Source organism: Hippopotamus amphibius, chromosome 5, assembly GCF_030028045.1.
Source record: "Hippopotamus amphibius kiboko isolate mHipAmp2 chromosome 5, mHipAmp2.hap2, whole genome shotgun sequence".
NCBI classification, from domain to species: Eukaryota; Metazoa; Chordata; class Mammalia; order Artiodactyla; family Hippopotamidae; genus Hippopotamus; species Hippopotamus amphibius.
In genome coordinates this window covers 130,299,045-130,325,153 of record NC_080190.1, presented here as the reverse complement: position 1 = coordinate 130,325,153, position 26,109 = coordinate 130,299,045, and the positions used below count along the sequence as shown (strand labels likewise).

General features: G+C 40.4%; 1 protein-coding gene across 3 annotated transcripts in view; it reads left to right on the top strand.

The window, feature by feature from the left end:
- Positions 1-1,495: 1,495 nt before the first annotated feature.
- Positions 1,496-26,109, top strand: part of RUNX1T1 (RUNX1 partner transcriptional co-repressor 1) — a 138,829-nt gene continuing 114,215 nt past the window's right edge. Inside the window, exons 1-2 of one of the 3 annotated variants that reach the window (XM_057736268.1) lie at positions 8,856-8,988; positions 9,183-9,325. The gene's annotated coding sequence lies outside the window, so the exon portion shown is untranslated. Of the gene's footprint in view, positions 1,521-1,635; positions 1,738-8,855; positions 8,989-9,182; positions 9,326-26,109 lie in introns of those variants that run through there. The other 2 variants (XM_057736267.1, XM_057736266.1) reach the window with 2 other exon arrangements.

The window sequence follows — 26,109 nt, the reverse complement described above, 5'->3', positions numbered from 1 at the left end:
TTCCTTTGTAAAGATGAAATTTAGAAACATGCACCCAGGACATTTTGTACTGATTTAGGACACTTGAAAAAAAACATGGTTCAGAGCAGGATTTCAAATTGTTACACTAAATATAATACCATTTGCAGTCGTGGCACCGTTCCAGGATAATTTTAAAAGATTTCATTTTACTTATCACTGCAAGCCATTATCTGATCATATTTGACCTACATATTAATATTTTCATTATTATTCAAGCCCTTTTTGCTCTGTACAAACAAATTGTCAGTCCTGTTCGCTGAGAGATTATTTATTTACTTTGGAAATATGTGGAATTCTTTCACCCTATCTTTTCCTCCGGGGGACCCCCCCCGACCCCCAGTATTGATATTAATGTCTGGGGGAGGAGGATACAACCAGCAAAAACGTGAGATAGAAAGAGGCCCCTCTTAATGGTATACTATGGAAGAAGTAGAAAAACAAAGGAAAAAAGAAAATGATAATTGTTTTCTCTAAGGCTATTATCTAATGCGAAAGCAAATAGTCAGTCTGGAAATCAGCTAACAGAAGGGGATTAGAGAGGAGATCTGAGAGTGGCTTGATTTCTAGCAGAGCTGTCTCTCCAGCCAGTGATGAGACACAGGCAGGGCAGCCAGGAGCGCTCCAGATGGCCGGGGAAAGTGGTCGTCTTGGGTTACTGCAGGGCACTCGGGCCGCTGGAGAGCAGGCGGCCCGGGAAAGCATCATTAGAGAGCCAGCCCCACGTCCAGCCTGCAAGGAGAGGGCGAGGCCGGGAGGGAGCCCGCCCGCGCGCCCTAGCGAGCAGGGCCTGCCCATTGTTAACATATACTTGACCTCCGTGACCCCTGCACGACACAGATGTCTCCCACCTCCACCTCCCCCCCGCCCCGCCGCGGGCCCTCCTCCCTGCACCTGGTAGCGGCCGCGCCGCCGCCTCCCTCCCGAGCGGCCGCGGCGCCCCGGGCGCGAGCGCGCGCCGGAGCCGTCCTGGTGCAGGCGCTCTCGCCGCACAGCGCGCGGCGCTTCTGCTCCCCGGCGGACGCCCGGCCGCCCTGCAGATAAATGCGTCGCCTTTCTCGAGAGTGAGCGAGGGCGGGCGAGGCAGACGCAGACGCCGCCTGTGACAGTGGCAATTCCCTGCGCCCCACATCACATTTGTCTGCCACAGCAGCAACAACAGAAAAGCGGAGGGAGGGAGGGAAGGAGGCGGGAGGAGCGGAGCCGAGCTCCGCAAGTCTTGGGTTCTGCGTGGAGGCTGCGTCTGGCTGGCGTCCCCGACCTCGGGCTCCTCGCACCGCAGCTCGCCGTGTGCAGTGCCGGGCGGCCGCAGGCGCTTCCCGGCGCCACTCCGCGGCCTCGTGGAGAGCGCGCGTGGGCGAGTGGTCCCCGACACTCTGGCCTTGCGAGGGAACAGGCGCCGCGCCCTCGCCCTCGCCCCACGGGCCGGCCGAGACAACGGGAAGTTTTATTTGCAGCTCGAAGCCGGTTGCGGATGGTGGGACTCTCCGGCCCTGTGCAGTGTAAGTGCCCGCGGGAGGGCTGGGCCGACGGGAGGGCGGCGGGGACGGGATGGCTGTTGCTATTAATTATTATTCTGATGACCGTCATCTTCATTTGGATTATTCGGCCGAGAGGCTCCAGGCTGTACTTGTCGCTGAACTAGGGTAGAACGACGCACCAGGGCAAAAGAGGAACATCCCGAGTGACTGCAACTTGCGTTGACACTGAACTTCACGGGTCAGCCAAGGATGCAATTTTTACTCTCAGATTTCCCGCACTGTGTTTACAACAGTTTTCTTTCCTTTCCACGATTACGATTTGTGAGCGGGAGGATCATGCGTATTTTTCCTCCCACCAAACAACCGGTCAAGGTACCCACCGTGCGTTTGGCAGGTGGCCCTAAATCCTCATCGTGGGTTTTTTGTTTGTTTGTCTTGTTTGATTTTTTAACTGGAAAGGCTCGTTTCGATGGTGGAAAACTTAGCTCCGGGAGCAGGAGAGGAGGAATCTTAACTTTGAGACCCGGCTGCGACTGGGGTCGGGATCCTCTGAGCGGCACCCGGGCGCTTTGCGCCCACCTAAGAACTTTCCCTGTTCTTCTTGGGCATTCGGGGTGCTCGAGTGGGAAGCCCCCGGAGGCCAGGTCGCGGCCTCCCGAACTCCTGTCGCCGTCTCCCGACCGGGACCTCTCGCCCGCGTTGGGTTTGGGGGTTTGGCGCCGGAGGTCGGTGGGGCAGCGTCGCTCCTGCCCGCACCTCCGCGCACCCGGGGCGCTGCCGCCGCCCGGATTCGGCTCGCGTCGCCGGAGCGGGGAGAGGAGCCGAGTGCTCTGCAGCTCGCGCCCAGCGGAGCTCAGACGGGGAGCCGCGTCGGGGGAATTCATATCGTTTTCCGGGCCCCACAGCTCTCTTTGCGAGCCTGAAAGGACTGGGTTGGTCGGCGCACTCAGACCCCTCTCCTGGGAGGACCTTGCGCTGTCCCGGACGCCTTAAGCAAAGACGATTAGGTCCTACAAGGAGCTTAAATCCGTTTTTTGAAACTTTTTTCGGGGGTGGGGTGGGATAAGGGCAGTCAACCCTTGGAAAAGTTTGAGTACAGATGCCGGGAAGTAGGATGTGAACCAAGACTGTTACTAAAAATACCAGCCCCCACCCCTCACCCCACCCCCCCACCCCGCCCAGCGCTTTTCAAGTTTGGAGGATTTGGCTGCGGAGCCTTGCAGCCCTTGGTTTCCTTATTCCTTGCAAAGCGTAGTGGGGAAATCTTTTGAGCATAGCTGTTCTTCAGGATTGGGCACCTCGAATCCCAACGTGCCCCAGCCTGGCTACAGAATATCGCTTTCAGAAATAGTCAGTCTTCTCCGTGGCTGAGCTCCTGAAGACCAGTCACAGAGTCCAGGGCGAGGGAGTGAAGATTAGGAGAGCTGGAGAGCCCACTCCAGACCAACTTCATGTGCTTAATGTAACTCTGGGTCCCTTGAATTTTTAACTTCGCTTCCCTTAATTAATCTGCCCAGGGCCTTTATATAAATGGCTGTCCACAGCTGCTGCAAATTGATTTATCCCCTGGTAAAGGTTGGGTCGCTGACCAGAGCGTTTTCTTTTTACCTTCTGTGTGAACTGAAATCTGTTTTACAGGTTTTTTTCCTCCTAGTCTCCTTTTAAACATCTGTACCACTTTTAAGTGCACTCAGTGGCTTTTATTATCATACCCCTCCCTTTGCATAGAACAGGAGTGAAACTGGGTCTGTGCCCACTGAGTCCACACTCACTAGAATACAAATTGACCAGCTTTTCTGTGATAAACGGTTGTTAGTGTGTGTGTGTGGGGGGGGGGGTTAGTTTATGGCAGCCTTATTGCCTTGACCATGTGAGTAGTCTGTTGTGCCCAGTTTCTCCTGTCACACAGTGCCTTAGAAAAGGTCAGCAAACACAATTGTTTCTTAAACCATCCTCGCCTAAACCTGGGTGCTTATGTCAGATGTGATGTGTACAAAGAGAAGCAAATTCATAATTCTATGGATCTTTTCCCCTTGTTTATCCTTAATGTCAATTCTAGTTTTAACATTGTGGGGGCTTTCAGGTAGCATACATAGGGCAGTCTGAATTCTTTTTCTTTTTTCTTTTCTTTCTTTTTATTGATTGTCATTTTTAAAGGGACGTCTAAAAAATAAATAAATAAAAAATAAAGGGACGTCTGACAGTCTCACCCAGTATTAATCAGGGAATCTTAGTTTGATGTAGGCATTTTTTGCAGCCAGAGAGGATGTTGAGGAAGTTGAAGTCTAACATTGCTTTACTTCTACTGTACTTAGCATTTGATATTTCTTTGGCTTAATCTTTTAAAAGAAAGAATTTCAACCAAATAATCAAGGAATCAAGCTCATTCTGGGTGCATAAAAGCTGACTTTAAGATTATACAAAGAGAAGAACTTTATATTAAAAGACTTTGCTTAAGCGTTAATAATTTTTTGTAAACCATTTAGACAGCAATCACTTTATTTGAAAAGCCAAATACATAGTGGGAGAGTTTGTGTATGTAGTTTGTCCAGTGTCCAGTTCATACATAATAAAAGAAGTGAGAAAATGGTCTATTTTTTCTTTAATGTTTGGACAACTCAGAGCAGACCAGAAATCTTTGAAATGATATTTTCCTCTGTAGCCTTAGTCTCTGTGACCCACTAATACCTGCTAATAATTTGATTTTAAAATGATCCTTAAAGGACTTTCCTAATAAGACACATTCTACTTGTAGTACAATGCAAACTGCACTGTTAAATTGCAAGTTGCTGGAAATACTAGGACAGTATGTGTTGCAGCTACAGGACTGCTGTTTTTTTAATATTTTTACAATTTTTCCTTTCTGAAGAAAAGTAAAATATTGCTCTTGATGCTAGTATTTAGTGATGAGTTCTCCCATCCAGGGTGTTAGTATAAATATTTGCAGATAAAAGAACACTTCATAAATTACAAAGAAGTACACAAATGTAAGGTGCCATTATCATTTATCGTAAAATACAAGCTTAGCCAAAAAAAAAAAACAAAACAAAAACACTTTTTTTTCCCCCCAACATTGAAAAGGGATCACAAGAAAGAAATGCTTCCAATAGGAATGCTGGTCAGTGGTTGTCAGGTTAGGACATTCTTCACTGTCAAATCCTGTTTCTCACTTCTTTGATATGAACATCAGCTGACAGGCACTGAATGCAAACCCTTCTTCATTGAGGTTTTATGCAGGCAGCATAGCCCTTCATAGCAAAGCAGTCTGAAAAATTGGCACCTGCAGGATTTGCATGTGAAAAAAAACGAGTCAGTTGCATTTTACTGGAGTCTATTACTGTAAGTTATGTAAGTTCAGTGAGAAAAGCTATTTATTTGTTGATGTTTGAGCATTTAAAAGTTCTTTGTTTTATGGACACCTTATTTATCATCTAGTGATCCACAGACTTTTGATAGCCGAAGCAGGAAGAAGTGATCTCTGGCTTTATAGAAGTTATTTATTATGAAATGGTGTTATTTTTAACCATGTGCTTATAGAGTGCTCTTGCATGCATGGTTAATTTTTAAAATGTGCCTTAAAATGATGAATTCATACAGCTTTCATAATCTATCAGAAGTAAAACAAATACATAAAATTAGGTTAACATAAATACCCTTTGAAAACAATCTAGGATTTTAGGAGTTAAATACTTCAATAATAAGTTAAAATCTATCAGAAAGAAATTAAACGTTTCATGCTTCTGAATTTCTTTACTTGTTAAATTGTTTGTCACCCAGATGTCTTTTAAAAATACAATGTTTGACCCTATTTATGCAAAATAACTGACAAATGTTAAGACAACTAAAACACCTTTGTGAACCTTAGAATATTATCCATCAGTGAGAATATTTCATCTAGAATAAGTTATTTATTATTATCTAAAGAGACACCTTCCAACTTCACTTTTTTACAGCCATTAATATAAGAGTTCCTAAATAATGTTTAAAGAACAGTGAACATTTTATTAAAGCAAACATTAGTTCAGTTTAATGGAGGTAATTGTAAGTGATAAGACAGAGCAGGTTATCTCTGTGTTGTTTAAACAGAAGGAGCTACTTTGCACCATTTCCAGTAGCCATCTGTAGAGGAGAAGGGTTTGCACCTGTCTGTCCACACTAATTATAGATTAGGGCCAAAGAAATGAAATTCGAGGAGGTTTTCAGCTAATGAAATCCATACTGATTTTATTGTAAATGTGTTTTATGTAAAGAGGGTGATGGTTGAGTTATGAGTGAATAAATTGCTATGTAGCTGCTAGGCACTTGGTTTTGGAGCACAATTCTGCTGCATTAACCTTTGATATTAAAAAAAAAAAGACAAACAACTTAGACACGGATGCTAGCCTTTGTTTGGCATCCATAGCTACAATTTAGTGAGCAGCAGTGAGGTTCAGTGTGCAGTTTTAAAATGTTCTGTAAAGTAGCTTAAATGTTAAGAATATTCCAATATTTTGAAATGCAGATGAAGTAGAAGGTAGGTTTTGTTTTAACTTACGCATATAAAACATTAGAAAAATTAGAAAGCTCTTTTTTTTTGAATTTCAGTTTCACATACATGAGAAATTAAAGCAAAATAAGTGAGGAATGCATTCTGCAATAAAAGGTCACATGAATGTCTACCACATCTGTTTATAGTAATTATGAACATAATTAACATAAGAATTACAAATGAAATAATGACAAGCTGAGCAATGAGATATCATGCCATAATGGTCATATGTTGGAATTCTCACATTATAGCACACTAGAATTCACATACTCAAAGAAAGAAAGAAAATGCTAGATTTTTATCTGAATTAATGCTTCAAAACTTATCTGCCTGAGGCAGATGGACCTTCTTGCTTTTATAGGAAGGTAACCTATTATTAAGGAAGGAACTACTTGAAATTAAGATTTCTAGTCTTCAGCCTGCCCTTTAAGACAGCTGTGATTATAGAAACCACTTTCTGTCTTACACTTATTCTGTGATTATACTTCTTGATTATTATATTGCCTTTTTTTTTTAATTGAAAGCTTTGCAGGAAAGTGTTTGCTTTGGAAGAGAGTCATGGATTCTTCCCATTTGAGAATTGGTTGATCTTTTCTATAACTGTGAGCCAAAAGTCAGTGAACAAACAAGGTAGTAATAGAAATACCGTGCCTTTACAAAATAAGAACATTGGCAGATAAGCTTTTGCACAGTTTTCTTCATGCCTTCAGTGTCTGGATGCTTTTTAAAGAAAAATGTAAGCCTTTTCTGGGTTTGAAAGTAGTAGGGCTTTGTTTGTTTTTTAAATAGCATTTTTTCAAAGAGCATGTAATGGAAAAATCAGTTGGCATTTGTATGTTGTATTTTTTACTTCCTAGAGTTGCGTTGGATTTATAAACGTTTGTGTCCAAATTGAACTAAGATGTACTAAAGGGGGAGGTATATGTGGTTGTGTCTGGTGACTGAATGCAGTTCCTATAACAGGAAAAGTGAAAGCTGACCCTTTATGAGAGCTAGAATGATACTCCAGAAATCTGTTATTAAATTTGAAACATGTAAGAATGACAGATTTTCACCCATTTAGAGTGCACTCAATTTTGTAACATACCCTGCCAAATGGTTTAGTTCCTATTCTTGTACCCTTCTCTAACTATTGAACCTGCTCACTTTTTGAAGATTTATGGGGAAATACTACTTGTTCTCCTCTCAGTGATACCATGAGGTTTTCCACATTATTGGATTACTGGTAGATTGTGGCAGACCCCTTTTCATCTGACATTCATTGCATGACAAGATTTTTCATATATGCCCTTCCCCCACCAACGCCCAGCTTTTTTCACTTTACCTTACCTATCAAATTTCCCTTAATTGTTTCTTGGGGTGGGGGGGAAGATCTACTACACATAAAACTTTTTTGACTCATGGATTTGGAGGGGTGTGCTTGATTAAACAATGACTCGTAATTTTCTAAAAAGGCTTCTTCAAATTTGTCTCCCCTCAGAGGCGGCTGCTAGTTCTTATGCTCTTTTATGTGTTTGTCTACTCACTAGCCTTATTTCCCCCTCCCCCCAACTATTTTTTGTCTTTATATTGAGACCCCGTGGATAAACTATTTTACAACCTGAAGTTTCACTGCAGCAGGGGCCACAGTGTATGCCCTGCACAATTATGTAGTTTATTGGCTACTTTATTCTGAGCTCACTCTTCATACTGCAGTGAGAGCCTCTTAACCAAGCTTCAGTGCCTTGAAATACAATATGACCAAGTACTCCCTCTCCCCCCAATAAAACAACCTTCTTTGCTGCATTATCTGCACTCCATTAAGGATCTGATCAGATGTTCATGTTGTCTGACGGGTGCATTTAAAGGTGGAAAGGGGCTCCCACGAGACCACTCAGGTGTATCTCCCTTCAGACCCTGATGGGGTGTAAGATGAACTCTGGGCTGATGGAGGAGCACTAGCTCCCAGCTTGTTCTCTGATTGATTCCTGGGCTCTGGGTGGGTGAAAAGCTGTGAGGCAGCTCAAGCCAAGATTGATTGCCTCAATTTCAAATTCCCACCTCCAAAATAGACTCTCAGATGTACACATAAGGAACCCCCTCCCCCAACACAATTTCTGGAGGTGGAGCAGGTGTCTAAGAGTCACCTGTAGCTACCAATCACAAGTGCTCCTTCTTATCACACAAGTCTTCTGCTGGGACACGTTAAAGCCCAGAGAAATGAGATATTTTGTATCTGCCTGTGTGGCTCTTTTTGTGTGTGGGCAGGGGGTTGGAATTTATGAGTATTGGGGTCAGCAAAGAAAGGGACAAGGACTGGCGCTTGAGGTTGGTGTGGAAGGCTGTGTAACTGCTGTGAAGACTCACTGGGTTTGTTTTGCAAATTCTGGCTATTTGGATGGAGGTGAGATGGTGAATGTCTCATTGTTAAGCTCAGCCAAAAGAGAGCTCTTGATCCCCCTCTGACCTTGACAGAACCTCCAAAATGCTCGCCGTCTAGCCCCGGAGCAGGGAAATTCAGTTTGCTAGTCTGGCTTCCTCCCGTTCTCTCCGGGTAGGAGCAGATTGGGGGATGCAGGCCACCCTCCCCCAGCGCTGGCTCTCACCCTCAGCCAGCCTTGGGGTACCTTGCCCCCCCATTCAGGAGCTGGAACCCCCACCCCTTCCTTGCCTTTCCATTTCTTCCCTGCAGCCTGTGTCTCTTTCTCTCTCCCACTTTTCCTCTCTCTCCCGCTCCGTCTCACACGCACCCTCTGTTTATTTTCCTGCCTCCATCTGGGCCCTGCTGATATTGTAATCACCCTGATGCACGTTGGCTTCTCTCCTCTCCCTCCTGCGCTCACACACTCACTCACACACAATGTGCCATCCTGACAAGCCTTTTACTTCTGATAAGCTCCGATGTGTGTTTAATGAATACAAAGCCGCGGTCTGGGTGCCGCCTCGGCTGCGGCCGCCTCTCCTGCGCTCCTTTGCCAGAAGGTAATCTCCGTGAACGGGGAGGGGAGGCGGGCAGGGAGGAAGGAGGGGTGGGAAAGAGCGGGGCGGGGGGGGGGGGGGGGGGGGAGCGTGGGGAGGCTGCCTTTCTCTTTTCCTCTCTCCTTTTCCAAATGATTCAGAAGTCGATAAGACCAGGAGAAGTGAAGATGTTACATGTTATCTGTCGCTCCTCTTAGCTGGCGGAGAGAATTTACATTTAAAGATTAGCAGAGGGAGAAAGAGAAATCTGCCTTTTGTTGTGTGGGGTGAGAAGGAGGCATCAGTCCTGGCCTGGCCGCTATCTCCCATCACCTCTGCTATCCAGACAGGAGTCACGGAGGTGAGATTACCAGAGGGCCTTATCTTTAATTGGGTTTGGTTTTGCCATTCTGAATAAGTTTAAAGAGACTGGATAAAGGGGGAACAATAGATTATTTATTGATGGGATGCTGAAGCCTTTAGATGAAGAGGGGAGAGAAAAAGCTGCTTAACAACTTGATTAGTTCATTTTTATTTTTATTTTAAGGTGAGGCCGTCTCTCTTCTGGTGCAGGGAAGGACTGTAGAACTTAGGTACAATTTGAATGACTTAAATGCCTTATTTCCTTTTCACACCTACCTCCTGCGCTTCTTAGCACCATCTCCCTTGTCATAACAGGAGTTTCATTTACCATTTATTTGTAGGATTGATAAAATGAGCAAAATTGGTAGAGGCTTTGGGAATTGATCATTTGTGTTTGGTTTTGTGTGATATGTTTTGAATGGGTGGTGAATTGATGGTAATGGTGGTGCTTGAATGAGAAAAGCAATTGAAACCTACTTTTAATATAGAATTAGTTGATTTTATAGTATGGTTTCAACTAGGTCAAGAGGGGAAAAAATCAAGTCTGTTAGGTAGATTTGTATTTTGGATTTGAACCACGGGATCTTGTTTTCCTTGGAGTTGGTTTAAAATAAAAATAATTTAAAAATGTTTAATAAAACTTTAAATTAAAATGTTTAATACACTCATGAGTGTGCTTAAAAATTACAGTTTCAACTTTAGAAGGTTCTTAAAATGGATAAAAGTGGGAAAAACAATTGTTTTGCTTCCTACACATAGTCAAGATAAGTGTTTTCATAGGTAAATATAAGCCAGTAACTAAGAGCCTAATTAAAATTTATTTAAAGCCAGGGGGGCATCTTTCCTTGTTGACAGCAGCAGATCGATTTGGTAAGACAATGGAGTCCCATTATTTCACTTCCATTGACTGAACATATTGACATTTCAGGTTTGCCGTTGCCTCAATGAGCATGATGAAACACTGAAATTCACAGACCAACTGGTCAGAGTGGCACATATATTACTGTATGTCATTTCTGCCTGAGGTTACCTTGTCACCCAGGCAGAATGGGAATGGACAGCCTGGAATCCTTCAGAGGGGTAGAGCTCTTTTGCTAGGAAACTGACAGAGAGCATGTCTTAGGAGCACCTTTAATTTTACTTAGAATTAGATGTAACAGATAAATATGTGATACAATTTTATTTAAAAAATCTGGGAAGTGTCTTAGCTATCAGTCTTGTATTTTACGTATAAGAATACCCATTTTCAAGATTGACCTTTACCTTTCCAGAGATATTTACATTGAGTAGTTGGTTGCACCATTTAGATAGTTACTGACCTGTGCTCAGGTGACATCCATTTTTCTCCAGTTGGGGATGCTCAAACATTCAAGAATTTGCTAAATTGTATCTGATAAAAGAATGTGTAAGGCCCCTTCAAAAAATAGGGTCTGACTTTGGTTGTTTTTTTTTTGTGGATGGAATATGAAAATGGGATGGGTATATTTTACACCCATGTGCCTGGATAGACAGCAGTATGTATAGGTAAATATGTGTATTCCAAGCAGTGGCAGAGAAAATACTCAGTATTCTGTATCTTAGTGTTATGTATCCTTTTACACATTTTGAACAGTAGTTGCATAATAAAACTAAATATTAGGCAGACATTATGTCAAAAAATTTTGAATCATACAAAAATGAACATGAAAAAAACCAGAAGGGACTTAATGTATTTTTTTAAGTTTAATGAAAATATGAAACTATTATGAATATGCCTTATACCCAGCAGTTGTTGCCATCTAGTAGGCAACTGATGCACTTTACAGTGTTTAGAACAAAACTAGTCCTTTATACCATTTTCATGAAAATGTTAGGTTTCTGTTTGATCAGCAGGTGCTGTTGAGATGAAAGCCATGTGTAAATTTTCAGAAGGCCAAAAGTGTCAATTCAGAAAAGGAAAGTGATAAGAGAAAATGCAATCAGTTTTCCTGTTTTCAATTTGTGCAGGATTTGAAGAGCTGTTTTGTTAAACTGCTACATCTGCTCCAATATGAATATTGAACTACTTCCACTAAAAATAACAACCTATAATTTGGAAGCTACTGCAGTCTTTTGTTAATGTGAGTGGGTTATTTAAAAACAAAAAAACAAAAAAATAAAAAAAATAAAAAAGACAATTTTCTATTCTGACAATCTCTTGCCTAATGTGCATTTTCATTTGTTGGCACTTTTATCCTCAGCAGATAAATGGTATTATGCAATTAGGACCTCATCTTGTTTGACCATGAAAGAGGTTTCCATGGGTGAAAATCCTTGTAATATAAAATGGTTTCACATAAAACAAAATTTATTTTAAAATAACCTGTTTAAATGCAGTTATTTAAAATGAGATAGTGTTCCTTACATTCCCTAATACTTCAATTTTTAACTTACTGCTATTATAACAAAGTTAACACTATTCCATTGCATACTGGGCATTCTGTGATTTATTTCACCTTTAATATACCTGCAAATGTAAGTTTAAACTAATCAGGGATACTTTACCTAACAGAGCTTTCAGAATAATTTTTTTCATGCTTAAATAAAATGATTAAATTATGCTTGAGTGCCTGCATACAATAGCTTTAGCTTCTATGGTACTGCTAATCAAATAAGTTTTATGGACAGGGAAAGCACCACATTAGAGAAAAATTGGATGCATTTTTACTAGTGCCATTTCTAGGAAAGACATGTTTTAAAAAAATAATCATCCAGTATTAATTAAAAATAGAACTCTAACATGCAAAATGGTAATAATAAAAATACTTCATCCCTACAAAAAAAATGGCAATGCTATCCATGTAAAACTGGACATAGAGAATTAAGGTAGAAGGAAGACTGATGAAATTTGGGTCAGGTTCAATACTGACTCCATCCACAATTGCAGTTGGGTGGACTTGTGGCTATAGTAATTTCTCTAGGGTGAGACATGATCGCTGCTTCAGATTTGCCAGACATACTCTTCACAGATAAACTTAGAATATCTCCAGAGTGGATAAAAGAGAAGACAGACACTGTGACACATTAGGATATTTGATATTAACAAATACAACATTTCTTCTGAAACATCAGTCAAAAGAAGCAGTAGCTTGAAGAGCAACATTGTGTGTACTTGTGATAACATGTATGTAACCAACTAAAGAATAATGCTTATAAAGAATGTAATTTCCAATTTGAAGCCAAATTGTGGCATGTTGTGTTGGCATATCTTTCAGAGATCTGGGTATATGCCTTGGTGGGTATACGCTTTGGTATAGCACTAAGCACTTTGCCACTCTTAAGAAATGACACTGAATCACATATCAATGAAGAAAGTTTATTTCACAGACACAATCCCATCATTTGGTATGTGATCTTCTAGTGAGTTGTTTTTGTGCTGAAGCCACAATCAGCATTGCAGCCTCAGTACCTTATGTGGTGTGAACAGGGAAGAGCTTCCTGTGACACTTTTTAGAATGTTCATGCTTTATCAAGTGATGTCCAGGCTTTTGGACCAGAACCACTGAAAAAGTAATGCCCCGTGGTTGAGGTTTGAGGTATGAGATCCTCGTGTTTGAAAAAGTTTAAAACCATCAGTCTTGCTTAGAACCACTAACATCTTCAATTATTGTAAGAGACCTGCTTAAAATCCCCCTGCTTTGATAGTTCTAATTGAGGTTACCTGTATAATGTAACTCATGAAGCAGGGGTTTGGTTTTGTGGGCTTCATATTGATCAGGGTCCCAAAGGCAAATCAGTATTTGGGTGAATGGGTCGTCTAGGATATAGATCTTGTTGAATGTGGAGGGCACAAATGTAAAGTTTTCCCATTGTTGTCCAGCAATCTCCAAGTGCCTTAGGGAATGATTGACTAGATTCATTAATCTTTTAACACCTGGGGCATAAACTGCTTCCGAGTGTGCTCTGGGTATTCAAGGGCTGCCACCTAGTTGTTGGGTCTTGGGAGAAAGTAGAGGAATTGACAAATATTGGAGACCTACTGTGAGTCTGGCATTAACCTTCATGTATATTGTCATCGCTGATTTTAAGTAAATGATGAACCAGCATTTCAGCTTCTTCATTTCAAAGAGCTCTAGTCCATTACTCTAAAACTAGCCTTAGTTGTTCTTCTGGTTTGACCTTTTGCTCCAGTTTAGAAAACCGAGGTTTCCTTGTGTTCCCCACATTAATTACCTGCTTTGTTCCCAAGTTCTAATAATTAGAGCTATATTCTCTGAATACCTGGTGTAATACCTGGTGCTCCTTAGCAGTTGTGAACTACACATCCACTGTTTTCTTTACATTTGCCCTTGCCCCCAACCTAGGAATCAGAGTTGGCTACTGACCAACAGATATCCTTGGATGTGCCCAAATGTATGCCATTCTGTATCCCTCAATGCCTCCTAATCCAGACTTTTCTATTAATACATTCTATTCTCTTATCAGAATACCACCTTCCTACACTATGCTGAGGCCTTGAGGCCTGTTCCCTGTGTTGATCTCATTCAGCACTCCAGAGTGGTCTTCTGCCCAGTGTCCTTAGTCCCTGAGGCTTGTCCCATCCCATTTGGTTTGGTCACACTCTATCTTGATCTCAGCATCTCCTAGTAGGCTAGGTCCACTTCCTAGTCAGTTCTAAGAGGGGAGGGATTCTGCACCATCTTGAGTTTGTAACTGATTATGTAGTGTAAAGTACATATAAAAAGAAGGATCTAGTGTGTGTGCATTCCCTTAATAGGCAAACTGGGGTTCCCTTTGAGTTTAGTCACTGACTTGCTGGGTGGCATGGGGTGGTGCACTGCAGCCCTCAAGTGGATTCTTCAGGAGCAAAATGTTGGGCAGGCTCATTGATCATTTGGCGTCCCAACTCTCATATGTACAAATCTATATAGGATATTGGGAGTAGGCTTTCAGGAATTTCCCATGGTTCGGAGAATGAAAGAAAATCCTTGTTTGTATTTTAAATTCTGAGTTGGGGGCATTACTAATCTACATATAATTAGGAAATAGAATCAGTGCGGAACATCATTATCTCCCCACTATTCTTCTTTGTAAAGAAGGGGTATTGGGATTAGTGAGTCATTTTCCCCATAGCTGTCCTGGATCTAAGATGATTGTCTGAAATTTTAGTTGTTATACTTTTTTCAGAGGTGAATGATGGAGGGAAAAATCTATTAATGCAGTGAGAAGGAACTAAAGATGTTAGGTCTTGCCCAAAGAAAATAGCCTTTCTGCTTTCCCCTCAGTTGCTAGAGGAGGTGAACTTGGTGTCTGGGGGCAGGAGTGAGGGCTCTAGTGGCTAAAGCATGGTGGTGAGCCATTGTGCTTACCGGGCTTTCCCTGCACCCCACAGTCTCAAGGTTTGGACCTAAGTCACTTGGAAATTTAGAAAATGACCTCTTTACACCATTTTTGGGGAGAACCTGGCAAGTAATAGCTTATTTAAAGCAACAGAGGCACATTATCATTTGGCTAGGAATCAGATGTTAAGTATGAAAGATCGAAAAACTGTTGCCTGAAGGAACAGTCTGCTATTCCTTCTAAAAAGTAGGTAAAAGCCTAATTAATAACACTTTGATTTTTGTTCTTTCATTTTTAAAAAATATAGAGATTATTAAAAGTTTAATCCTAATTTGTGAAATTATTAATAATGAACCCAGGCTGGATTTCTTTGAAACTTAGGAACTATTACATTTTTATACTTCTGACTGTTACATTTTTATACTTCTGATTTGATTAAGGTAGGCCCTTTGTTGTCATCCAGAATGGCAGTAGAAATTTCTGTTTACCAGGAAGGACGTGGAAGTTACATTACTTTCATGTGTCATGAGAAATGGAAACCACAGGAATCACTGTTGCTTCATAGGTTATAGAAAGTTTTTGCATTGGCATTCAAAGTTTGGTGGGAGGCCAAATTGAAGTTCTTTGCTACAAAGATGAATGTCTTAAAAGTATGTATGCGGTGAACTCTCAGCTAGTACCTGACTTGACTGGATTGAATATTACATCAGAGATATAATAGAAAAAAATTACCATGAGATGTGATGGCAGCTTGTCCAAAGATAAGCTCTCAAGAGCTAGGGGTCCACTAATAATAGGAGAGGAAACATCACGGAGCAGTGATGAGCTAGCTGTGGCCAAGTTTATTAGAGCACCAGGAGAGAAAACTAGCTGAAAGATGTTAGACTGTTTGGGATGTCCCTTCCGCTAGACCTTGTGGGGAGTGCACCTGGTGACACTCAGGTAGGAGATCAGAGAGATATTAGGAAAGTAGATAGATTATGGTACCTGTGAAGGCTGGCATAGAGTTGTGCCAGGGAGCTAGCACAGCAGCATTGCTGAGAGCATTTCAAATGCACATCTCATTTGGCAAGCGGAGTATTAGAAATTGGGAAGGCATTTGCCAGTGAACATGGGTAAGCATGGTGCAAATTGTGCTTTAAATACAAAGTGTTAGGGAACTGGTGGCTCTATTTTGTTAAACCTAGATGTACTAAACTCCTTCCCCTAACCTCAAGATATAGGAAGATGTGAGCTGTAAGACAGGTCATGAAAGACTGCTAGTTTATTTTCTGAATCCCTGCATATGTTATGTACACAGTGATGAGCAAACACAGCTGGGAGGAACAGCAGATGATATTGGGACTGGAACTGTGGTGTTTATCAGACTGACATAGTAATCCTTCTTTCCTGTGAAAGTGTTCTTTTTAAGTGATGTTAGGATTCTGTAACTTTTATCATGTGTCAGGCAAGTATTCTTTATTGCTCAACCCATTTGCCTACCTGTCACGCATTTTCATTCTCATCTCTAGCTAGATTTATTTAGAAATGAGATCCACATTTAACCTCTGATGGGAAACAAATGTGGACAATGAATTCTCGAATCCTTTTGTTTAAGTGAGGGTCAGTAGGTGCTTTCAGGTCTAAATGGGAAGTAAATGTGATCAGTCTCTATTGACTTGTCCAAGCCAAACTTTGAGTTGGCTAGAGAAAGCGCATATAAAATATCAGAGGAAAATATAAATGAAAAGCGATAAAATGAGCAACCCATTAAAGCTAATTTGACTATTTTAAAAGAAAGGTATATGTTCTTTGGGTAGCCCTGGCAATGAAACCTTTTAGGAAGAAAATTAAGATTTTTGCCCCTGGTTGTAAATCTGAAGTAAATTACTAGCTATTTAATGAATGCCTACCATGTGTTAGATGGAGACACAGAACAGGTAGTAGGCTCAGTTCCCATTGAATGATAAACCCACTCAGGACAAATTAAATAGCTACAAAAGATGAAGAGGCTTGATTACTTACCATTTAAATGGTATAGTAAATGAGATTTTAGAGATGGAGTGAGTTGGAATTTCAGCTTGTCTTAAGACAGGATTTATCAAGGCAATGTTATTGTAATGGGGTTGCAGGCAGATATAAAGTAGGAATGGAGAGTGGAAAAGGTTTTAGGAGAGGCGTATTGAGGTGGGGTGGGTAGAGGTAGAGAGAGAATAAATTAACATATGTGGATACAGCAAAAAGGACCCTTGGGTGATTATTGGGAAATAAGCAGAAAGATCGTAAATGTCCTGATTATCAGGCATTTGATTTAAGCTTTATCTTCTAAGTAAGCCAGAAGTTTAAAAAACTGTGTCCTTTGGGACCATTTAGTGTTGGAGGTGACATGGAGGGTGCCCAGATTGGGGTTAGGCCCTTTCATTCATCCTCTCAGCACTGTGAAACCAGAATAGTTCTGTTCTTTACAACAAATTGCTTTATATACTAGATTTTCTAGTTGGACTAATTTTGAACAAAGAATGCCATGGTAAAGTAAATCTTAATAAAACCAAAGCCAAAAAAAAAAAAAAAAAAAAAAAACAGAAAATGTGCCAGGCAAACAGAAAACCATGGACCTAATTAAAATTGCGTTTCTGAAGAGTTGGTCTGTTTGTGGTGGGCCAGATGTGTTGGAATGGGGGAAGACTGAGGCCAGGTAGGGAACTTGTTGTGCAGTAGTTTAGATGTTAGGTATTGTAGACGGATGGCCAGAATTGGGTTTGTGGGACAAGAAGGAATAGGCAGATGCCAGAGACATTGCAAAGGAAAAATAATTAGTACTTGGATATGGGGTGGATTTAGAGAGGGGGAAGTGATGACAGCTCGAATTAGATGTCCAGTACACATAGGTTGCCAGAATTTAGACATTGCTTCATTGTTTAAGGGTCAGCTTCCTTACCCCTCATAGACTCATCGAGTCACAGCCTCCAGAAAGGAGCCTTAGAACCCAGTTGTGTATCGCTGTTCCAGGTATTCATGGTCCAGCTACTTTTGGGAAATGTTGATGGGGCTGTCACCTGGTAGGTTTCCCTTAAAAAGTAGTGGTTGCATGGAGGATTGATTATTGATTGCCCTGGGACTTTGCACCCTCCTGTGCTTTGGCTCCTTGCATGGATTTCAAACTGTTTTGAATTTCCTTTCATTTTGCAGGTAACTTTGGGCCACGTGGGAGAATAAAAAGTGGTCAGGAGAGGTGGGTCTGGACCCTTAACTTTCCACCAGAGCAGCCTGAATGTTTCACTTATTTCAAACATTGGACTTTTGTTTAGGGAATAATGTATAAAATTTTCTTTCAATTCTAATATATAGAGGAGAGAGAAGGCAGGGACCAGAGAGTAAGCAGTCAAGGAGGAGCTGATGGGAGGGCAGAGGCTGTGCTTATACAGCAGTGTGTCCCAGACTCTGGGCTCAGTACTCTTGGGGGGTGGGGAGCAGTGAGTGTCAAGGGGCCTTTGAACCTACATTCATTCATTCATTACCCCAAGCATTTTCTGCAGACCAAGTACTTTTTCACACAATGACATTTTTCAAATACACTTTAAATTAAATGAACAAAAATGCATTAAAATATTATTGAAATTAATATTGAAATTAATTGTCTTTATGTATTTTACAATCAGCAGACTGTAAACAAAATACTGTCATGTGTGGTATCACAATTTTTTGTTTTAAAATTGAGGCCTCATATTAGAAAAGTAAAGGAATCTCTTTTACATGTTATAGGGTAGTAATTCTTATAATTAAATTGCTCACTGTTAATTGTCTCCCCTATTTAAGGAATTTTAGTTATTGGAAGAAACAACAACAACAAAATGTAGGACTTTTAGGGTATGGTTCGCCAATATTTGAGTTATTTCAGGGACTTTCACCTTGTTTTGTTTAGTATCATTTAATTTGAAAACACTGGAGAGTCTTTTTACTCTTTGAACTTTAACTAAATTCAGAGTTTGTGGATAAAATCTCTCAGAATTGAATTTTTAAAGACTTTTCTTCTGTAACAAATCTATATTTTTTAAAAGAATGAGACCAGTTTATATTTATTGATACAGAATCATTCCTGAGATCCATTGTGAAGTGAAAAAAGAAGGAAGCAATGTTTATAGTGTGCTACATTTGTACAAAAAGTGCATAAACTTCTCTATGTGGAAGAAGTATGCATATTAATCTGACAATAGTAGTTCCTTTATGGGAAGAAAGTGGGGCCCAGGCATTGGTGGTTGGAAGGAGAAATTTTGTTGCATGTCTCTTGGTCCTCTGAGTCTTTTTACAAACCTCATACCTGTTTCACTCACTGCAAAGTTAGAGACTGTAGCATCAGCTTGAGATAAATGGTTCTGGGATTCTGCCCTTCTAGGGGGAAGGTGATGCTGTTCTCTTCTCTGCTAGAAGGCAGTCAGACAGAGAGGTACAGTGACCCAACTCCCCAGTGCTTTGCCACTTGTTGAATCTCCTGCTCTTCATCTGGAGATAATTCTCGTCTGGATAACAATGGCATGACCCATAAAGTTGTCGTGTGGATTGCATGAGATGGTATGCTTGAAGCACAATATCATTTCAGAAAGCACAGTGACGCTTCATTTCAGTGAAGCACAATATCGTGCCTTGCTTGTGCTAGGCATCTGACTTGACCCTCTCGAACTGCCCACTGCTCTCTTCTGGAAGCCCCCTGTAGGATCTTCTCCTCTCTATGGCTGTTCCTTGTCAGTCACCTTCACTCAGCAAATACTTAATGGAGGGTCTAGTCCTGTTTAAGGCCTAGGGATATAGAAATGTTCAAGTCAGACAGTGCCCCTGATTTGCTAGGCCTTTCTCACCTCAGCCTTAATTAAGACCTGTTTCTATAGGGAAACCACTTTGTCCTCTCCTGAGTTGCTAATGAAACTGTTCAGGAAGTTTTCATGACCTCTCTTCATCAAAGATAGAATTTATCACATTCAACATTTTGTTGCTATCCATGTGATTCAGACTTCTCTGCTGATTTGTAAGCTCCTTGAAGGTAGGAGTCTGCAACAGTTGAGACACTTTTTGATGCTTTATTAAATATTTGGTGATGGCTCATGCCTTGAACTCAGGTTATTTTCTTAATACTGTCCTCAAATATTTCATTGCTAAGACCAGAATAAAATCTTTGGTTGCAAGAGCATGTCGTTTCTTTCCCAGTCTCTTTGCCCCCTTGATCCCTTTTTACTGTGTTTTCTTATCATAGAATGTACAATTTATTGCCACCATATTTTAGCTTTAAAGTTTCAGCAACCAAAAAAAAGCAAACAATAAATCACCCCCACGTACAGCAGCCCCAGGCAAACTGAAGTGGTCAAATCACTTGTGTGTTCATAAATGCACGTCTTAACCTGTTTTATTTATTTTTTACGCTGTGGCTCCAAATGTACTTTTTGTAAAGCATGAGATCCCTGAAATTATAAGCAAAATATTGTATGCATGGACATACTGATGAGCTGGAATGGTCCCTTGTATCAGGGACCCAACAAAGCTAAAAAACCAATTTTGTGACTCCCAGCTTCCCCTCTCCCATGCCCCCAGGTGGTGGTCCCTTAGGTGTCAGGAGCTCCCATCCCCCCTTTGGTTGCCATATCTGTTTTCTGGGCAGACCCCAGGCTGAGCACTTCTCACTAGTACTCTTCCCTCTCCCATTCCCTCTCTACTCACCAGTCTTGTCTTTTCTCTGATATCGTGTGGGATTCCAGCTGTTGCCTGGTGAACCAGCCTTAAAACTAGGAATGGCACTGGATAGAATAATAGGTCCATTTCACCCTAAGATTCTGTGACTCTGAATGCCAAAGTGGGTGAAGGATCTCACTCTCTTTGCTTCCAGGTAACAATTCCAAGAGATGTTTTCAGAAGGGCAGCCTTTAGTTCCTTAATGCAAGTGACTGAACAATTTCAGACAGATATGTGTGGGGAGGAGGCACAGTTGATGCCTTTGTGGAGTGCAGTTCACATGTTGCCTTACTTAATACTCACCTGGGAGTGAGCTCATTTGTAAATCACTCCTAGAGCCTTCCTCACTTGCCCAGGGTCACCTTGTGTGAGTGGTGGGGCGAGCGAGGTCTGAACCTAGATTTTCTGACTCCCAGGCTTCTCTGTTCCAGGGCTCACTACCGCTCTCCTGGAAGTCTTCAAATCCTACCACTCCATTTTTTCCCCATGGACAGGACCAGCCACACAGACTGTAGGTGGGAATTATACTAAAGTTAAAATGGAAAATTATCAAGACTTCTCACTGTACATAGAAAAGTTACTATTTAGAGTACAAAAAAAAGAATACCACAACTTTACAAGTGTCTGAGGCAGGGAGGAGGGAGAAAAGAGAGGGAAGAAAGAAGAGAGATAGATATCAGCTGATAAGGAGCAGCAGCGACCAGACGATATTTGCAGTTGGTCAATCGTAGATTTTTTTTTTTTTTGACGTGGCCATCAACCATGAGTGCAGATACTTTCAAAGTCCGTTTTTTCTTTCAAATGAAAGTTGCCAGCATGGAGCAGTTGCCTTTATTTGGAGAAACCAGTCTTTGGAAATAATTGGTTCTGTCTTCTCTTATCCTCTAGAGGTGATCTTCCACAGATGAAATTAGATGAGGAAAAAATTTAACCACAAAACATTTAGCTTGTGGTTATGTCTTTATTTTTTTCCATTGCAAAATGTTTTAGGACCTGCAGCTTACTTCCACATATTTTGGGATTGTTGACTGATCATATAATCACTAATAGTACAGCATTGACTTTCAGAAAAGAAAATGTTTTGATTGCACTGGGTCATTTTTGAGTGGTGACCTAGTGCTTTAATGCTTTATCATAATATTAAAATAGATATTACTTCCTTTCTACTCTCAATTGATAGGAACGGAGCACATTGAATAGAACAGCATTTGCACTAGGGGCAAGATAGGAACTTTATAAGTATTATCTCATCATATCATCCTGGTGAATTAAGTACTATCTTACTATAGAGATTTACATCTAAAGTTTAGAAAGGTTAAGTGACTTGTTCAAGGTCAAATAGCTAATAGGTGTAAGACCTGAGATTCCAGTCCCACTGCGTGCAGTGGGCTTGTTAGTGGTCAATGTAGGTAAGGTACAGTCATTTTAGGAGATTTTATTTCATTGAAGACTAAATTATATTTATAACAGAGGAGATATTTTAGAGCTTCCTACTATTTTAAATTGCCTGGTTTGTTAACTCATTGATCATCCTGTATTGTCAACTTGACTAAAAATAATTCATAGATTGGTCACCTGCCTTCTGTTTAATTTTTTTTTAAATAATATTTGAAGGATTTTAAAATAATGCTTTATCACAACAAGGGGAAGGAGCTTGAAGAAAGACTAGATAGTATTCACTTATCATTTATTCCTTTTTAAAAATTAAAAAATACCTTTATTTTTGGCTGTGTGTGGTCTTCATTGCTGCGCACTGGCTTTTTCTCTAGTTGTGGCGAGCGGGGGCTGCTCTTTGTTGTGGTGCGCGGGCCTCTCATTGAGGTGGCTTCTCTTGTGGAGCATGGGCTCTAGGTGTGAGGGATTCAGTAGTTGCAGCATGTGGGCTCAGTAGTTGTGGCGCACAGGCTTAGTTGTTCCATGGCATGTGAGATTTTTCTGGACCAGGGATTGAACCCATGTCCCCTGCATTGGCAGGCGAATTCTTAACCACTGTGCCACCAGGGAAGAGTCTCATTTATTCTTTTGTTCACTCGGGCAATATTGAGTGAACATCTTCTGTGAGCCAGGCACTGGGTATGAAGACTGTTGAATAAACATGGCCCCTTCTCTCATGGCCATTACAACAAAATGCATATATTGCCTCAAGGTAAGGTCTGAAGACAGAAAGAGGATAAGAAGGGATCTCTTTCCAGAACAGGAAACTCAATTGGGAGATAAGTCTATGCATAAAAACTACTAGAGTGCATTTTTACCTTAGAGGTTGTATGGACTTAATGCTGCCTGTGGTTCTTAACTGTGGTATTCTACTGCTTACTGTGGGAGGAAGGACTGGCTTCACAGCTCTGGATGCCCTGGGTGATTTCCACACTGGTCTGTGTATGTACAGTACTGGGGGGAATGGGCTTATATGAACAATATCTAGAAGGTAAAGGTTGCCCAGCATGATATAGACCATAAATGCAATTATTACAATTTAAAGAAGAGAGAATGATCGTGGGCCCCAGGAGTGGTCCAGGGAAAGGTTTGTGCAGGTCACAGGGATTGAATTGGGCCTTTGTAGCATTTCATTAGGTGGAATTCATTTGTTTTATTCTTTTTAGGTGCCAAGTACAGTTTTAAGTATGGAAGACAGAGTAACGAACAAAACAGACGAAACCCCTGTTCTCATAGATCTTACAATTTAGGGGTTAGGGGGCATACAATAGAGACATTTGTAAGATTATTCCCCTTAGTGTTAAATGCAATCAAGAGAATTAAAAAACAATGGAGAGAATGGTGGGGGTTGCTACTGGTGGTGGCAAGACTTTACTTTGGACAGGAAGGAGAACTGTCACTGGGGTTACACTTGAATGAAACCTGAGTGTTGAGGAGCTGGCCATGCACCAGCTCCTCAACACTGGAAGAGTTAATGGATAAAGCCATAAAGATGAGATGATGCATGCTATGGGAGTTTATCCATTGAAGAGCTGTACCCTGTAAGGGCATGGATGGAGCAGAGGCTGAAAGGTGTAGATTAGTGCCAAATCATGGAGGGTCTTGAATGTCAGAATAAGGCAAAAATAAGGACTGTGCGTTTCTGTGCATATATCAGGGGATGAGTAGTTAGAAGAAGCAGAATCGGGATGAGTGTATGTCACAGAAGCTTAAGGGAACATGTGCAGCTGGGGCCTTGAAGTTTAGTTCATGGGGCCTATGACGAGGGGCACCCAAATAACATAGTGTCCCAATTACTTCCTATTGGAAGTTGAATGTAGTCCTGAAGTGAGGCATACGTGGTGCTCTGTTGACTGTTTCAAGTCATGGGGAAACAGAATTATACTACAGAGAAAATCGTGGAAGCCTTGACAAAGTAAGCTACCAATCCAGTGTCAGGGACTATGCTTATTAAGGTAATGTTTTCTAAGTCAGGTAAGATCTAACAGGTTCCTTTTGTGGTAATTACTCTTGGAAGCAAAAACTAATTGTATTTTTATTAAAGTAAAAGGACAGTCTTTATGTTACAAGATGTTTTTGTGGAAGGAAAGAGAAAAGTTAGAGCTAAGGTTTGATTCAGTTCAGGTTGATAAATAAAAAGAGGTGTGTGAAAGCCTCATTTTTGGAATAACTATATCTTATTTACTAAAGGAAAAATTGCCCCAAGTGTTGATATAATTCTGTAGAGAAATGTGTTTAGGTAGTGAAGGGATTCCTGGCAGTGACTGAGAAACACAGTTATGGGGAACTGTACTTGATCGCTTTTGAGGTTGATTGTGATGTGTGGAGTCTTTACATCCTATTAAAACTTTGAAAGATAAACTGATACAAGAAGGATTTGTCAAGGCCAGCAAGTCTTCCTTTTAAAACCTTGGCTCAGTGTACACATTGAAGGGATGGGGAAGTAAGATAAAAGCATTATAAATATGAGGTTAACTGAATTCAGATAGAAGGTTCTCTCAAGTTATTGCATTCCTTAGAAAATAAATACATTGCGCATATGGTTAAGATTGATCAAAAAAGTATTCTGTATGCCAGTGATTACATTACCATCTGTGATTAAGGTTTTCTGTCTGCATCTGGTTTTCACATTATATTTCTGTAACAAAAATCCTTTATATAGCAAAGTTCACTTTCTGTATTTTCTATTAGCTGCAGCTTGAACTACTGCACGGATCGCAGATTTACACATGTGGTTTTCATTACTTCATACCATTGAGAAAAAGTAATATTTGTTTGGGAATGTATGTTTTCCACAATTTCCATGGTAATACAACATGTTGAGCCTTTTTAATAACACTCTTGTAGAACTACAAATTGTTTGAGGCATTCTACTCTTGGTAGAGTTTAGCTTTTAAACTGGTCTCAGTGTATGTTCCCCTCATAATGAGGTTTTACAAATTTGAGGGTTTAGGGGTTTAGGATTGAAACAAAACAGTTATTAAAGATAGAGAAATTTTACTTTCAGTTGCATGTGGTACAGACTTCAGTGTGGAATAAGTATCACAAATAATCTGGATGTATATCTCATAGTGCTCATTACCAGTACTCATTTTAGTGTTATTTTGTATCAGAAGACCGTTTATTGTGTTGGAGGTATGAAGCACAAACATAATACTCCAAGGTCATTATTTTGAAAAATCCAAACATTGCTCCTTTTTTTCTTTTTTTTTTTGTTGAGTTATCCTATTGATTGTGATATAATATTTCATATATAAAAGTAGTTGAGTAGGGCAAATCCTCATGGGTAACGAGGGATTTCCCATGTGTTACTTGAATGTGTATTTGTATGCCATTTTAACATTTAAGAATTTATATACATGTACATTTAAAATATTTTGTAACACTATCTTCCTGCCGACTTTTCTCCATTCACTTCAGAATGCTCTGATTAAAACAGACACAAGTGAAGTTAAAAAGTGAAACAGTATAGTGTATATTGGGAGATCATTTATAATTGAGAAATTTATCTTATAAAGGAAGTGAGTGTATCCACATGGTAATTTTATGTGCTTCAAAACTGAGACCCACTATACCATTTTTGATAACAAATCCAGACATTATTCTGGTATTTAGCAGTCATGAGAAGGAAGAAAAAAACGTAGACTCTAGGGGATTTGTAAGTACTTGGCCTTCTTCATTTGTTTAATGGAGGTTATTAATATGGCCCACACAGGTAGGCTCTACTTTATCAGGCTCTCTGATGCCTTTTGTTGATGGTTGTTGAGGCACTAAATATTATCAAAAATCATGATAGAATCTAAGAAAAGTTCCATTTTCTTCTTTTTCTCAATATTTATTCTCTATTTACAAAATATATATTTTTAATTTCAGTATAGAAACATTGGAAATAACAGAATTGTGTAGAAAATTGCCCATATTTCCATTTCCTGAAAATAATAATATTTGACTTCTAGATGTATTTACTTCCAATCTCCCCTCCTTGGCCCCTACTCCCACCCCACTGTCAGTGTTTTTATATTTATACATGTTTATATATATATCTGTGTATCTTGGCCATTTTCTTATTAAAATTTTTGCTTTATCATTTGTTAATAAAATTATTAGATTTCATAGTAAACTAAATGTTTCCAAGTTCTAGCTGATTGTCTTTAATGATCTTTGCTGATCTTCAAGACAATTTCCAACTAAAAAATACCTAGTACTCTATTTTTCCTAAACATTGCTTCTTTAATTTTTGCCATTAAGAATGAGAAACAACTGATTGCATGATCTGAGTCATAATATGGCATATAAAGGACACTGCTTTTTTTTTTCTTTAAATAGAATCTGCTTGTTTATATACAACCGAGT